This window comes from Grus americana, chromosome 7 (genome assembly GCF_028858705.1).
Source record: "Grus americana isolate bGruAme1 chromosome 7, bGruAme1.mat, whole genome shotgun sequence".
Classification (NCBI taxonomy): domain Eukaryota; kingdom Metazoa; phylum Chordata; class Aves; order Gruiformes; family Gruidae; genus Grus; species Grus americana.
This window is the reverse complement of record NC_072858.1, coordinates 19,523,578-19,540,367: the sequence shown is the minus strand read 5'-3', so window position 1 is coordinate 19,540,367 and position 16,790 is coordinate 19,523,578. Positions and strand designations below refer to the sequence as shown.

Genomic DNA, 16,790 nt, shown 5'->3' with positions numbered 1-16,790 from the left:
AGCATGCACATCGTGAAAACATGCACCTACTCACAAGTAACAGTTTGTCTTAGGGAAATCACACACTGAAAATTAACAACCAACCAACACGTCTTGGGCAGATCAGCACATTCTTTGCGCTCAGTCTTCCATCCAGCCTCACCAAGCCTTCCATATTTCACCTAGATCCTTGCTTTTAGGGAATCTTTAAATCTTTGAGAAAAGTGCCTCAAGTTCCCTCTGCTGAGTGAATACTGGTGCAGCTGCTTGATTACATCATTTTCAGGAATGATCAGCAGGAACTTTCCGTGCTACTTAAGGGTGTACTTCTGCTAATTGGTATTGCAGCCCAGAAATACAGTTTCTCAATTTTATGGCAAAGAACATTTCTTCCCATAGAGAATGTTTCTGTTTTGGTAAGTGAAACGTGAAAAAAATCTACCTGTCCTATTAAGTACGTTTTACCTTTGCTCTCCATATTTCTGGTTATCTTAATTCTTTAAAAGTTAATTTCCGTTTTCATTTTCTCTGGTGTTCCCATACAGCTCCTCAGCTTGTATCGTTGCGGCTCCATAGACACACAGAGCTGTCAGCAGGCAGAATATTACAGGAAGTGTTCAAACATGCCTACGTTCACGTTTAAGGAATGGAGATGTAATTGGAGAGAATGCTTGAAAAAATAGCTGACCACAAGAAGCATGGAATTAGCTTAACTTGTAAAAAGCACGAGACCAAGGACTCTGCAGCAAAGGACCCAAAGGTGCCTCCTGCAGGAAAACTAACCTGTAAGTGGGGAGGGCAGAAAGTTTGCAGAAGACAAGTTTGGGTTACATTAGGAGTAATGAGACAGTATGTAGAAAAACAGGAAACCAGTTTCCCCAGATTGTATCATGTTTGTCTTTTCTCTTCAACAGCTACACTGAAAAGGCAGATAGCTGTAAAGGAAAGAGGAAAAAAGCCCATACGGAGGAGCAGTACAAGATGTTAGGGAGTCATCTTGTTAAATGTTAGACAGCAATGATAAGAGAGCCCATAAAAGGGGAAATTTTAAAGGACTTGAAAAGGGAAAAAAGAAATAGGATGATACTATGTAGGAAAAAACCCCTAGAAATTTATCTAAGAACTAGTTATAAAAGAATTGATAAAAATGCTCCATCTCTTCTTATTATTAAACTCAGTGCTAATTACAGCAGCTGAGAGCATCAGAGCATTCACAACCGGAGAACCAGCCCAGCCTGCCGAATCTCCTGTAAAACACCCAAACACTCCTGTTAGCAAACTCGCAAATGGAAACACTTCAGAAGCAAACTATACAGGCTCTGCTGCTTCATGCGATCCTCCAGACCAGCTGCAGGCCATTTATCACAGCATCTTGAACCACTGCATTAGAAAGGTTATAAAAACAAACACCTGGCTAAGAAATTCAGGAAAAGATTGTAGAAATAAGTATAGGCTTTCAACCTGGTACCATGCCCCCATAGAGTCATGAGAAATTTGGGTTTTTTTTAAAAAAGTAGTCCTGGCTCCTCTATCTCAGCTTCCTTATTGACAATACTGGTCAAGGAGCCATCGTGAAGAAATGCATTTGCTAGCTGTTCAGACGGGACAGTCATATATGAGCATCGTCTGGTCAAAGTCTCACCACACGTCAACCTGAGAACCAAAAACTAGACTTAAAAGGAGGACTCAACAGTTATCCTGTTATCCCAGCCAACCTTGTAATTGTCCCTTAACTAGATCCCATTATCAATAATCCTTTTAGTGGGAGCAGTTTCACTTTAAACAGCTTATTACATGGATGACAAAAGAAGCAATTCAAGAATGATCAGACAACAAAAAATATGTTTAAAACCAATGTTTATACCTTGATACACAGAGGATGATATTCTTTAAAATCTCGTCTAAGTGAAATTAAGTTTTTCCCATGAAAGAGAACAGGCTGTAGTGATTTTTTTAAAGAACATCTTCTATTTACAATGGAAATTCACTTCACCTAAGGAACAAACTATAATTATTATGATAGCATTATTTAAATTGCATCTTCTGAATTACCTGAAGGAATAACCTGTAGTATCCCAAAGAACAGTTGTTACAGGGAACTGTCAGTTCACCCGTAAGTTCATTGACACCATAATAACAAAAGGATAATTTTGATTTCACATTAAAACTGATAAACAAAAATGAAGGTCAAATTAAATTAATATCTATTTCTCAGCTAAGAGATCTCTCACTGAGCTGAGTTTCCATTTCCAGTTAAGTGACACCTGTGTATGTCGGTAGCCTGAAAAACACCTGAAAGATGTTGCTAACATCTGCCTATGAACCTTCCTGAGCAAAGCTCTGTTGCATGCTCTAAATCCTGCATTGTTAGATTGTTTTTCTTCTTGAGCAGGTACTTCACATTAGGGCAGGTTGCATTTAATAAATATTAAATTACTACAAACTTCCAAATTCACCTGAAGAAAAAAAAATCCCAACCAACTTTCAATCGGTCCTCAAGTGGTAGCCGATTTCCTTTTCCTCCTTCACAGCCACCCTAAATCCACTTGTTTCACACATTATCCTGCCTGTCGCCACCTTCACATTCTCTAGTTTTTGACCCATGTTTTCCCAACCCAGTTATTTAGTGCTTCAGTGCCAACTGCATAGTCCTTCCCTGTCAGGAGGCATCGATACATCAACAACATCGTATACATGCTTCTTATATTCTCTAGGAGCAATAAAACTAACTGGTTTAATTTTCAAGGAGTAGCTTCATGTAGCAGGTTTTCACAACTGTCTCCCAAGATTTAGTTTCTCATTTGGATAAAAGTAAAAGAGTAAAGTTGCCTGCTAAAGGAGTCCTCTGCAAAATACCTCTGCCAATATACCTGAGACGCCCATGAAGAGCTCTTATTTGAAGAATTTTGTTATCCCACCTTCTCTGGCAAACAAGCAGAACTTGGAAACTCTGACAAGTGCCATTTTACCATCAGTCTCGTGTAGGCTGTTTCTGTGTGGTGTGCATCATAAGTAAAAGGCAAAATGACATCACGTGGGTTGCAGCTCCCCAGGATTACTCTCCACGCTGTTAACTTCATTAAGAATAAACTAGCTGTGTGGGATAATTCTTTTTATTCTTTCCAACTTGCTACCCCACCAGGCTAAATTAAATGGACGCTGATAGAATGAACTCTGACCACGAGCAAGAAAGAGATGAAACACTCGCTTCATGAAGAGCAGAGGAAGGTGGATCAGACAGGGGATGAGTCACAGCTCGTCCTAAATTTCCCGTTCTCTCTTGCGGTGCCTTGCTCTGCTGCCCTGCATACTCTGCATCTGGATCCCTAAGCAAACCAAGATGGTAACTGCTCATCTGTGCTGTGCACCACTGAGCTAAAGAATGGGGTATAGAAATAACAGTGTTTGCTTCCACAGGAAGCCGGCTCTGGCTGGGATGCACAGGGATGTCTCTGCTACAAAGCTTTTTTGCCCTGCCAATTTGCGTTGCAGCCACATGTCAATTTGCACAACGAAAATGAAATTTGACCAATACAATTGTTCTCCAATTAGATCCCATTTTTACTGATGAGATTTTCATATATTTAGGGCGGAAGCCAGGTCCTGCAGTACATAATGACACAAATTGCATATTTTGCTGAGAGCTTGAGGGCCCTTTGTGATCAGCTGTGATGCCATATTCAGTACATTTTTCATCCAATGCCAATTTCTCTGCTGTCATCAAATTGTATTTTATGGCATCTGCATTTCCAAAATAAAATATTTGGAACACTTTTAATTGGATGCACAGAGAAATAGTCTGAACTGTTTTAGATGAGGTAACAGAATATATTAATTCTATACTTAATAATGAAAACAGCTTTTATACAAAACGGCCCAGATGCTACTGCATTAATATTGCTCAAGTGGAGAAATTACCTGGTCTTTGTGCCGAACTCGAAGTGCTGCTCCTCTCAGCTGGCTCTTCTTGCTCAGCTGATTTCCATTTCAATATTCTCTCTGCCCACGGGACGACTTTTTTCCAGTCCCTTCAGAAAAGGCACTTTTGCTTGCTACTGCTGATATCATGCTATAGCTGCTCCAAGAACCATTCAGACTAATTAAGTAAAGAAACTCTATTACAGAAGTTTAGCAAAGAGGTAGAAAGGGAGCCAACAGGCAGCAGATGCTTCATGCAGGAGCTTTCCAAATGTCTATTGCCTTTATCTAAAGCAAGTAGTATTGGTTTATTAGCAGGTCAGATAGTGTAACCTTCAAGCTTTTATGGAAGAAAGTGTAATTTAAGGGGATATTTGCATGAAAGCAAGGTTGCCAACAGATACAGTCCATAGGGAGAGAACTCTCCAGGACATGTTGCAGCACAGGACATGGTTCTGGTGAAAAGAGATGGGCAGTGGTTTGTTATCCAAAGTGGCAGGATCTCAACTGGAAGGCTGCAATGCTTAAAAAAGAATGTGAACTACCAGAAATGTTTCTTTCTTTAAAAAAAAAAAAAAAAAAAATGAAAAGCTGCTTCTAATGAGAAGTGTAACAACATAAGCACATTCAAATGGGAATATCACATCAAATCGATTCCTTAAGTGCCAACTCAAAACATTAAGGTTACAAACTCAGAAGTTAGCCGCTATGATGAAAAAGGCAGCCCCCCTGCTCCCACCAAGTTCAGTGCTGCAACACATTTTAAAACCAACTACGGATATTACTTGAACGTTGATGCTGAGCCACGCCTGTATAGGCAATGCTGAGCATGATGCCCCTGGCCCAGGAAATTTCAACCTCAACAGCTCAGAGACTGGATGCGGCATTTCAGTGACAGAATGGTGAAGCTGGCACGTGCCTGGAAAGTGGAACCATTTTGGTTTTGATGTTTATTTCAGCTCTTCCTTTCCCTGTTCTTTTAGTGACTTTTATAGGGAAACAAAGGCAATGAGCTTGAAGGGCTGATTACAGGGGTCTCTGAAGGAGAGGAACAAACACAAAGCCAAGAAATCACCAATCTAAATACCCCAGTACCTTGGGGGAAGCATACGAGTAATGCACATGATTTCATGTGGGATCACGTAGTCCATCACAGGATCAGCAAATGAAGACAGAGCAGAGAGGAACTGGGACAGTGAGCACAGACAAGCAGCCCACAGCCCTGTACTACCAGCTTCTCAACTGGGCACCAACCAGCAGGTTGCCTGAACAAGCTCCAAACACTCCCTGTTGAAAGAGCTTGATACTGTCAAACGTGACAACTTGACAAGATAAGCCCCAAAATGGACAGCAGGAGGAGGTATTTGCCTATATCAATGGACTAAATTAGGAAGTTTTATGTGGTCTTCAAGAAGCTCTCAAAGCCAACCAAGTTTAAAATGCGTGTACAATGAACACTCTAAGACATGACTTATTAAGTACTGTAACAGCCCCAAAAACACTGTGGTGCGCAGGAAAATCATTTGAATCAGGAGAGGCACGTTAATTAAGAAATTCAACAGCACCACAGACTCTGAGAAACCCCTAGAGAGGCAGGGGAAAGATCCCACTTCCCACATTTGCATTTCACATCTGGGAAATGTGAGTCATCACATCCACATTGGGAGAAATCCAGAAACTGAAGGAAGCTTTGAATTTAAAATAAGTGAAAGACAGGAGACTGTTTCCATCTTGAACAAAGGGAGAGAAAGAGGTCAGCACTGTCCTGCTGAGGATGAGGAGTTAAATCCCCAAATTTAAAACTACTTTCAGGTCCTATTCAGAAAAGGGGATGCCAGAGTTTGGTGGTTGTTAGCCAAAACATCTTCTCAGTTTTTGTACTCAAAACTTGCCTCTAGGATCTTCTGCAATGACTGGGAAACACATTTTTTAAATATCAGAGACAATGGTTTCTTCTTCTATTTGTCTCCTATCTGGAATTTTGCTTCCAACTTTGCAATCAAGAACTGAAATTGCTTTTAACATATTTTCATCTGCACTCTTACTTAATGCTTAAAATGGATTCAAGAGAAGCTTTCAAACATTAGATACACTGTCACCCCAGAAGAAATGGAGTATGAATGGTGTGTGTAGGCAAGGACACTGGCAAACTGAGGAATCCCAGAAGTTTGGTCATGTCTCTTGGCAAGCTATGGATATCATTTTGATGGTATCGCCGAGTGTCAAGACCAGAAGAGACATTTCTCTTGACAAGCACAGGCCAGCTCTCATCTAGCAGAAGGAAAATTTATAATTCCCAGTCCCTCCCAGATCGCACAAAAAACTTGGAAGGAAAAAGGTGTCAAATTAGTTCTCCATAAATAACCTACCAGTGAGTTAAAAGAGCAATAATGTGTATTATAACTAAATATCCACATATGGCCTAGAGCTCCACATTACCACTGTTTCTGGACACAGTTATGACGATCCTCTGGCAGCAGCTAACGTACTTACCATTCAAGAAGCATTCAAGAATAATATTCCCCAGAAACAGAACAGATCCTTGTGACAACAACAGTTAAAGAAAATAATTTTTAATGGTAAAAGGAGCCCAGTTCATCTCGGATGTATTGTTTTTACATTAATTTTAACTCCCTTCACTTCAACACCATTACCCAACTTACACTTTGCTTCAACTTGCAAACTTGTTTCCTGGTGCATACAAGTGTGGAGATACATCCACAACATAGACCAGACATACAACACATGAAAAAAGACAGCTGCGTCATTCTTCTCTGTTATTTACCTGACACTCTGAGACAGCATTCACACCAAAGCCCAGAAAACCATCTTACAATAAAACACCAGAAAAGGGAAAAGAAAAAAAAAAAAAAAGACCAACAATCCTTCAGTGAAAACAGGTAACATTATTTAAAAGCAAACGCTAAAGACCACTTAATTTACTGTCTTCTCACTTCATTATGCCATCATATGAAACAAGCACAAACTAACAAATATGACACATAAACCAAACAACAACAAAAAGTGCTACTTCATTTAAGTCCCAAGGAAAAGCACTAAGAATCTTGCTTTGTGGATAACCTGCAATTCTCCAACATTGAACTGCAGCTGAGAAACTACTATTCAATGGCTTTTGTATTGTATGCAAAGTAACTGATAGAGTTTTACTGATGAAGACTAAACTCATCCCAACTCACTGATAAAATATATTGTCTCATTCCCTCGAGCCAGTTCCAGAACTCCCAGCTGCCTCAGGCTCTGGGGAAGAAGTCTGCCACAAATTGCTGGTTAATCTTACCACTAAATAAATTGTCTTGCTGCTGAAGCGATGATCCGTTGCCTCAAGGGCCTGCACATCTTAAAATGCTGCAGAGACAGAAGTGATGGATTTTGCCTTTACAGTGCAAAGAAAGATACTGTCTGCGCCTCCTGGCTATAGCAGCATTGTGTGAGATCCTGATCTGTACCTCCGTGGGTGCCACCTGCGCAGCTGGGCATGCAGCACCACCCTGCCCTCCGGTGCTGAAAATGGTGAATGCTTCTTCCAAAACTAGAAGGATGAGGGACCTTAACTCCAAAGATTTCGTACTCAGAAGATTATAGCTTGCCCTGTGTGTAGTTGCACCCAGCATCCTACAAACCAAAGAGAGACAAGGGGACAATCCAGAAAAAGACAGTCTGGATCCAGGTATCTTCATCCAGAGCAGATGAATTGGTACGTAGTCCTGTTGGCAACATGCTCTTCCACTTACCGCATCATAGCGAGTGCAGGCAGCTTCCGGAGAAGAAAACAAAACTGTCTTTGCAGCTCAATAAGCTGAATAGAAAACACCTTCATTTTCAGTGAAGAAAAATTGAGCAATTAGCCTGAATGTCTTTGATTTTGCTTCTAAAGGATTGCACCTTTCCAAATTTCCCCATACCCCAGGCTGGGAGCCTACCAGAGCCTACTGGAGCTGTAGCTTGCAGTTTTACTGCTCGCAGACACCTCAATATGTCAATTAACACAGGCAACAACGTATCACATGAAAGATATATTTGGCTCTCATAAGGCTGCTGGCAAGAAACCTCTTAGAATGGATAAAAATGAAGATTTTTATTTTTTTTTAAGTCTACGTTAGACTAAGATATTAATCCAGACTGCAGTCTGTCCCACCACAGGACAAATAATAAAGGTAACATTTTTCTTAACTCTAATACAGTATCTTGGTTCAGATTAAAAGAAAAAAACTCTGTGATTTTTTTTCTTGTTGAATAAAGACTGTAATAGCAAGTAATTACTCCTTCAAGTTCTGTGAACAAGAAAGCATACCATCATTCGCTAAATACACACAAGTTGATGTGCTGAATGCATTTTCTTCTGGCTACAGTTGGATCACGACAGAGAAACAAAGTGTCTACAGTAAGAATGAAAACAAGTCCTAAAACAATGCACAAAAGCATCAATGCACTCCAGGCTGAAATAAGTTACAGCAGATTATAGAAAGTTTATGCTCCACTGATTTTTCAGACTCACCATACCGATTAAAACAGTGCTATTTGCCTAATCACTTCTGCCAGTCAGAATTTAACAGCAAGTCTATGCTACATTCAAAGGTATATTTAACATTACATGTAGAAGAGAGTAAATTGCATGCAGGTGACAATTATGCTTTCTAGGGTTAGAGGCACAATCTTAGAGGTGGTTTAGTCTTCCCTTTTAGAATTTTAGGCATCCACCTATCCAGCTGAATATAATCTGATTAATAAAACTCATACCCTTATGATGCCTAGGTCTGTTTTCCAGAAAAAAAATGAGCTTTTGAAACCCTCATACTGCAAGAGAAAATAGTATAGGAAATATATCCTGAAATTATGCAATTATAGCTATATATCACAAAAGCAAAATCATTAGGTGAAAACTCAGAATTACAAGAGAAATACATTATCATTTCTTCATGTGTACAGCTAACTGCATTGAGATATCTGAGCATTCAGCTACATTTTCCAAGCAGCTGCCATAACCACACGTCATCTACTACTGACCACAATTTGATAAGCAATTACTTCTTTCAGCAGCAGCGATGCCGGCAGAAACAGCCCTTACCTCCTGCTCCCTGCCACACGTGCCCTCCTCCCAGGCCACCTTCTCAGCCCTGACACAGCAGCCACACAGTCAGACAGGTCAGAGTTAAAAGTAATCGATAACCAAAGAAGAAAAGGCGTTTTTGAACCTGTGGCAGTTCCCCGATGCGGTTCACCACCAGCCCCACAAATGGTTGTACTAGTACAGCTCAGAGGGTGGCAGGGGGCTGCTTACGCAAGCAGGGTTGTCTAAGGAAACACATGCCAAATTTCCCCCTGAGGAAGCAATTGTACTTGCATCAAAACATCTGAAAAATCTTCCCCCTCGCCGTGCCCAGTCTGTAGGATCTTGGCCCAGGAATACGGATCTGGAAGGGATCCCTGGGGGTCTCCTAGGCCCCTTCCTCGCGGTCACGGGCAAGAACCAACCCATCAAATCCAGTCAGGAGATCTACTGTAGCAAGCCATTCAGTTAGGTAAACAAAATACAGCTTGTAGCTGAAGTGAATATGCAAGCTGGAGGAAAAGAAGGTTTCTGAGGTTTCCCCCCTTTACGTATCAGGTAAAGCTTTGTAAAATAAATCTACACACTGTGCAATATCGACTTTCATCGTCACTGTCCAACCTGAGTTTAAGGCAAAAGTTAATGATTGAATTTTAAAGGCATTAACACAGAAACCCCTAAGGGAAGCCCTGAGAAACCTTCTATTAAAATACAGCTTCTGTTACACTGTTGCAAAAGGTGGAAAAGTAAAAATTAAGTATAATGCAAGTTAAAAAATATAAAACAAGAAGCACATAAAATAGTGAGCAATATATAGCTAAAAAAAATCACGTCAAAAGACAGTAACAGCTAATGATTTGAGGTGAGTAATAATATGGCCCTAACTGAGGCATAATAGAATCACTCTGAGCAAAATGCAATCCTGTTTCACTTCATTAAGTTTCATGTTATCCTCGAATTTCCCAGTGCTAACGGAAACGTTTCCTCATTGCCACTGCAGGAGCGGACTTACAACAACAAACAGACTCGGCTACCCCAACCAGCTTGTTAACTTAATGAAATCAATTCAGTCAAAAGACTATCATGCAACCCCAAATTCATCCCAAATACCCAACTAACACCTTACCCCTAGAGATATTAATCAGAACACTTCAATAAATGCATGGCAAATTATCAGAAAGTTCAAAATAAGGTTAATACTCATTGTATCTTTTGGTATTTTTTTTCCTCATTGAACAGTTGCCTGAACTTAGTGTGCCTCTGAACACGAAATTTGCTGTAAGACACATGCCAACAATACCACCTGGCTTAAGTATATTATTGCACGCCTGGTTAAGTCCTGCAAGGGACTAAATATTCTCCTGGAAATGAATTACATTAATATCCCAGAAGAAGTATCAAGGCCATTCAGGATAGGGATCACTGCGATTAGCCACTTTCACAGCTGACTATTTCTGTGGTAGATGACAGACCAGCTCTTCCAGCCGGTCACTGAACAGTCTGCGCCTCAGTTTTCAGAGCTCTTTTGGGAGCCACTTCCACACCCACGGCCGCAGCCTGTGTAAGCCAGCGTAGGTAACAGCCCGGAGGGTCTGTATGTACACTGACAGGGCACACGCAGCAAAGCTTCGCTACCATCTCTCACAGCCGTCTCTGAACAGGTATATTTTTTCTGCTTATGCAACAGGAAAAAAGAGAATTAAGTTTTCCTCATACCATCTAGGAACTTGAAACGCTGTTTATTCTTTAACCGTCTGACTAGCATTTTATCTAACCAGCAGCTTATATATATGCGCACATATATACAGTTTCTTAATTTAATAGTAGGATTAACTTTTTTTTTAAAAAAAAAAAAACGTTTCTGCAGTTCTAGGCTCCATGATGCAGGCAGAGCACGAAAACCACCCAGCTGAAGCCGCGCCGGAGCGCTGCAAACAACCGCCGCCGGAGAGCACCGCGCTGCCCGCCCCGCTCCGCGCCCGCTCCGCGCATCGCCCGCGGCGCAGCTGCCCGCCCCAGCCTTCGCCACCCCCAGCGATGTCCACACCGCCACCACGGCGCGGAGACCCCCCCCCCCCCCAAAACCCAGCGCACCCCCCGGCGGGCTTGCCCCTTCCCAGCTTGCAGCTGTCGGGAGGAGCCCCGCGGCCCCCGCGCAGCCCCTACCTGCAGGCTGCAGCCCCCGCGGCGGCGGGAGGAGCGCGGCGGCGGGGCGGAGCGGGGCCCGTCGGTGCGCGCTGCCCCCGCGGGGGTGCTGGCTCCCGCGGGCCCGGGGCGGGGGCCGGGCTTTACACCGTGAGCAGGGCTTGGCACCACGGATCCCCCAGCACATGGGGCGAGGAGGCCGGGAAGCACCGCGGTTTCATCCGCTCCGTAAGGAGCTCAAGACCCCGCAGGAGCTTCCCCGGCCGCCTCGGTCGCCCACCTCATCGGCTGGCAAGGAAAACGCTGCCGGCTGCGAGGGCGGCAGCCGGTTCCCTTCTGACGCTGCCTCGCCGGGCTGCCCTGCAGCGGGACCCGGTGGGCTCCTCGGGGCGCTTCCCCTTCCTGTGGCTCCGGCTCCGTCAAGCTGTCATCAGAGGGACCGGGAATCCCTTCGTGCGTTGTACCTTCGCCAACGTGAAAAGGGCATCTTAACAGTGCCGTGGGAACTTTCGTCGCATTAAGAGGGGGTTTCCCTCCCCCAGTCAAGGCAAAGCCTGTACTGGCATTTCTGGATCAGTGCTCTCAGGCATTTCAGAAGGTATTTCTAAACTGTTCCAAAGCCAGGCAACACTCAAAGAGTGGAAGTAGCACCAAAACTTGTGCATATGGATGGCCCTCCGTCACATACACCAGCCCTGCATGCCCTATACGCCATTAGGAGTCATGCTGCTGTTGCTTGCTAGTCTTTAAATTTTCAAACTCAATTCAAAACCCCAGACCAGGGGAAGGACTCACACAGATTTCAGGCTTTGGACCCTAGACTCTTGGAACAAGTTTCAAATTCCAGCAGCCTTTTGTTTATCCAAGGAAGATAAACTAAGTGGCCTGCTGAATACTGCATGGGTTTTCAGACGAGATCTGGAAAACAGCAGGTCTTTGCTCAGAAGGGACATTACACATCCTGTGACACTTTCCATGAGAACAAAGATAAAATGGGAACTTTTCTTACCCTTCCCAAACACTGTCGCCAGACAAGGGCTGCCTGGTTCCTGTCTTTCACCCAGAACCTTTCAGCACTGCTATAAAGAGCAAGTGCAAAGCTCCCAGGAGTGCACAAGCAGACCCAAAGGAAAGGGTGGCTGGAAGGTGTTTGCTACGCTGCTCTTCCAGGGTAAGTCCAAAATCCTTCAGTCTAAGGAAGTACACACGATTTGGGTAAGCACAGCAGCTTCGGTGCAGATTATTAATTGGAAAAGACTCCCTTTTCCAGGTGACAGAGCTAGTCTGTGCAGCACAGGGGCATGAGGTGTCTAGGAGAGACTGGTCTACAAGCACTTCCCCCTCCTTCTGCACACCATGGGGGAAAGCTGCGCGCTGGGCAGCCCACACCACCTACACACAGCTTCCCTAGCACAAGTACTCCCTTTCCTATGGCGTGGTAGCTCACAGCAGCTGTAGAGAAAAGGGGGTAGATTTTCCCCACCAACTGTGTCGGTAACAGAAACCTATTCTTGACCAAGAAAAAAAGTGCAGCTCTTACTTTCTTGTTGAGATTTTGATTTTTTTTCCTCTTTTTTACAGTTCTGTAATATTTTGGAAAGATTTTTAACCTTACCTGAATTAAACTGTGCTTCATGTTGAAAGATTTTCCTTGCCAAAATACACTGCTAATGTAATTGCAAGAGGCTTTATTTGTACTGCATAACACCGCAAGATAATAGACAGCTCTGAACAAGATGGCCTGTGCATTGAGCTACCACTCAAGAGACTGGGGATCTCAGTATCGCAGCCAACTTCCTCGGCAAGTCTCGCTGGCAGCATCTCTATGACAACTCCCCATCAGCGGTGGGAACGACAGTGGTTATCTATGTTGGCTCCTGACGTTTTGACATCTGGGTCAACAATAGGTAATACTTTCCTCTCTCTCACGTGGAAAGAATATGGTCAGAGCACCACAGAAGAACGCACAAACCACCTCATGTATTTTACATCCAGGAATACACAGAGAGGCAGTAACACTGCTCATACTCTGCTGATCTGGCTATTGGCACCGTAACAACTTTAAAACACGCTTTTCTGCTATTTGAATTTCATATAAATTCATTTTCAGCACTAAAGTATCACAAACTAGGTATCACCAAAACAATATGCATGACTTCATTTGGCTCTTTGGAGCAACACTAACAATAATAGAAATACCAGGTTTTAGTTTACATTCATGTTTTACACATTCATGACAGGCTTCCTCTTGTCACTGCTAGAACAGATTTTTCTCATGCAAGTTTCAACTGCTGACATCGGATAAATGATCCATTGCACTGCTCCATCTAGCAATCTGACAAGCAGCACAGCATAACTCACCTGTAATGACCTTAATCCCTCCAGGGCTGCAGGAGTGTGCACGTTGCTCCTCTAGAACTGCTGTAACGATAATATCAAAGGAGTACATTCCCTCACCTGGAGCGCCTGACCAGGCAAAGACAACACATCTGTGAATGGAGGTGTTTTGGTTTGGTCCCTATGCAAACAAGAATAATACCTTCACACTCTTTTACACTTTCCAAACCACAAAAATAATCAGAAACTCCGATACTATAGAATTTAACAGGCAAGATAAATGTTTTTAGAGTTTGGAGGATGATGAGGTGCCACGATACAGTTGATGAACAGCCTTCCTATGCATGTATGTTCTTAAAGTATGTTGTTTAATTGAACCTTTGTATACAATTACCTGTGGTAAACTGAAAACTGCACTATCCTCCTTCCTCTGCCCTCTTCTTCCACCTCCGTGATACAGCCAGCCAACAGCACAGGGATATACTGTAACGGCACGCTTGGAGTAACAGTTTCTGATCTGGTCACTAGCATGCAGATATACAACCCTTGGCAACCCACAGTCAAGAGGACACAACTTCCCTGATATGTCTGGAAATCAAGCCAAAGATATCACAAGGTGGACAAACTGTAGTCCCTATGGTTGCCTCAGTTCCTCCTCTGCAGCTACAGTCCAAATCCTGCTGACTGCAAGGTGAGAAGGTGAAGTACTCACTTACCGCTAGTGAGCGGAGGCTCCTTTCTAAAGGTGAAGCTCTGTCGCTTACTGACATACAGGGCTTCAGCAGAGGATCAAAAGACTGTGATGAATTCCTCAAAATATGTGGCTGTATAAGTTACATATGGAACCTGGGTTAGAAAAAAGAGAACGTGTAATTGTTATTCCATGGCCGCCTCACTTCTTACATGACCATTAGCAAACCCTGGAACGTAAGACCGTCATACGGCCTCAGACCAGAAAAATGCATTTAACAGCCTTGTTTCTAATGACACCCAGAACTAGACACAGGTACATCTTGCAACCTATTTTACTTAAACAAGTGTATCATCATCCAGAATCTTTGGAAATATCTTCTCTTTCTTGATATAAACTAAGTATAGGCAGATCAATACTTAATATTAGTTGAAGAGGATGATTCATCTCCTTTTAGTGATTACAGACTTCCACATTTCAAACCTCGCTGCTGTTTCTTTGGGGTATTCTTTCTGGTCTGTCATTGAAATCCTTGGTCCAAGCACATACAGTAAGCTTTTTAGACATATTTTGATGCATGTATTTTATGAAGATCGGGACTCCAGCTAGACAGAATTTTCCAATGCAACAATTTCACTTGAAAACAAAAATTCATCAAAACAAGTGTCCTTTGGAAACATGGTTCTAACAAACTTTTGGCTGTACAAAGGCAGGAGCTTTAAAAAAAAAAATCGTATCTGTCAAATGCCTTTCTTTTGGCAGTCTGCTAGGCTTCCCGCTAGCAGGGCTTTTTTGGTGGAAAAAGGAAATTTTAAAATGTCTAAATTTCATTGCACATGAGAAAAAAACATTAATTACATGTTGGATTTTTTCACAGCATGGGAGTAATAAATTTGAATTAGTTGTACTTGGAAGCAAGCCTTTGCACAGCCATTCCAGTCTCTCTTCCATACCCACTGGACTGCGGACCGGAGGCTTGGGCTATTTCAATCCATGCAGGAAACACGGCCTGTAATGCTGCTCTAGTCCAAGAAGAACTAACCATTTCCACGGCTTTACAATTTTTCATGGCATTATGTTGGATGACGAGTAGGGCTCGCTGTGCTCTTCTGTAGAGCTGGTGTTAGCACCTTGTCCTGGTCATCACCAACAGCCTCGCCTGTACCAACTCTTGGGGAAAAGCACAAGCTAAAGGCTGAACTGGGGTTCAAAGCCTGAAGCAGCGCAGGTTGTCTTTATCCTATTCCCCAAACCAGCACATGATACCAAGTGAGAGAAGACAGTGAGCCACCACCGGTTCTCCACAACACAGAAAAGCAGTCGCTTTGGCTGTACCTCAGGCAAGGCTCCAGCTGGCACTCGCTGGCTGCTGGGGCTTTCAGGGAGAGCTCCTCACCCGCCCCAGGGTACGCCACGCCTCCAGACATTTTTTCCTCCCCATCTCACCTGTAAAACGCACAGCTTAACAGCTAGGACTACTATCAATTCAGTTTTTACTACCTAATTGTTGTATTTGTTGTGTTCACAGGCAGGGGGAACAGTTTCTTTGCTTTAAACTTCAATATACTCCTTTAAATAAAATATGTCCATTGATAATATCTACAGCAAACATTTACAGATTTAAACACAGAAACTATTGTCATTCCACCCAGAGAGAAAGTTACAAGCATCAAAGCTTTCTGTTTTATTTGGAAATGTACCAGATTAGTTCCAGGGGCACTTACGCAACACACAACCTTACAGCCAATTTTTTTTTCACTCTGTGCATGTGCAAGGTGGTTTGGTTTTCTTCCCCCCCATGTTTGCTTTTTTCTCTCTGAGTTAAGCATGTGCAGACAGAGACTTAAACCAGAGCCAGCTAAAAGTACATCAGAAACTATCTGCTCTGTATAGCAAGATATTTTTGTAAATATTACGATGCTGACTCTCCGGACAAACTGCCGCCATTCTGACACCGAGATGGTCCAGCTCCCTCTGGCCATGCAGCAGCAGCTAACGAGGTGCCTCACGGGTTCTCAGCGAGGTATTTTTAGTATGGAAATTCAGCAGGAGGGGCAGGGGCTGGCAATGCCATCTGGCAGGAGAACCAGCATCGGTGCCTGACCCTTCTTTGTGCCCTGGTACTGTTCGGTAGGAGAAGGTTTGAGGCATCATCCCTTCAGCGCAAACCAACCCACCTTCTGTCCAGGTTTTCCTGCTGCAAAACCACTTTGATGCTGTGAGGGGTTTGGGACTTGGCCTGGGGCCCGCAGAGCAAAAGGTACCACAACCTTTTGCACATGCATGTGCACAAGCGTGCTTTCGCGTAGGCCCGGGTAGAGGCATCCTTCGCTACGCCTGGATGATGAATACATGTCTGCACACAGGCTTGGAGCCTAGTCTTACCCGATCAAGACATGAAATTTAAAACAGTAAAGAGACATGGAACAGCTTTATCTACCATTTAATTGCTATAAAAGACAAACACTGCTGATTTTATGACTGGTGACAGAAACTGGTTTCTTCATTGATAGATTTCTGACTTAAGCCTGAGTAATATTTTACTAATTAAGGTATTGTTCTTGTTTTTAAAAGCAGCTCTTTGATGTTTGTGTATTCAGTCTCTTTTTGTGGCCAGAAGTTCCCATCACTGTGTTGCCAGTCATATACCCT

At 43.1% G+C, this 16,790-nt stretch overlaps 1 protein-coding gene across 14 annotated transcripts in view; it reads right to left on the bottom strand.

Moving 5' to 3' along the window:
* The window catches only part of SLC16A12 (solute carrier family 16 member 12), a 38,477-nt gene extending 24,989 nt beyond the window's left edge, over window positions 1-13,488 (bottom strand). For 3 of the 14 annotated variants that reach the window (XM_054831370.1, XM_054831372.1, XM_054831373.1), the window contains exon 1: window positions 445-10,848. The gene's annotated coding sequence lies outside the window, so the exon portion shown is untranslated. The other 11 variants (XM_054831369.1, XM_054831368.1, XM_054831376.1 and 8 more) reach the window with 11 other exon arrangements.
* Between the last annotated feature and the right edge of the window lie 3,302 nt (window positions 13,489-16,790).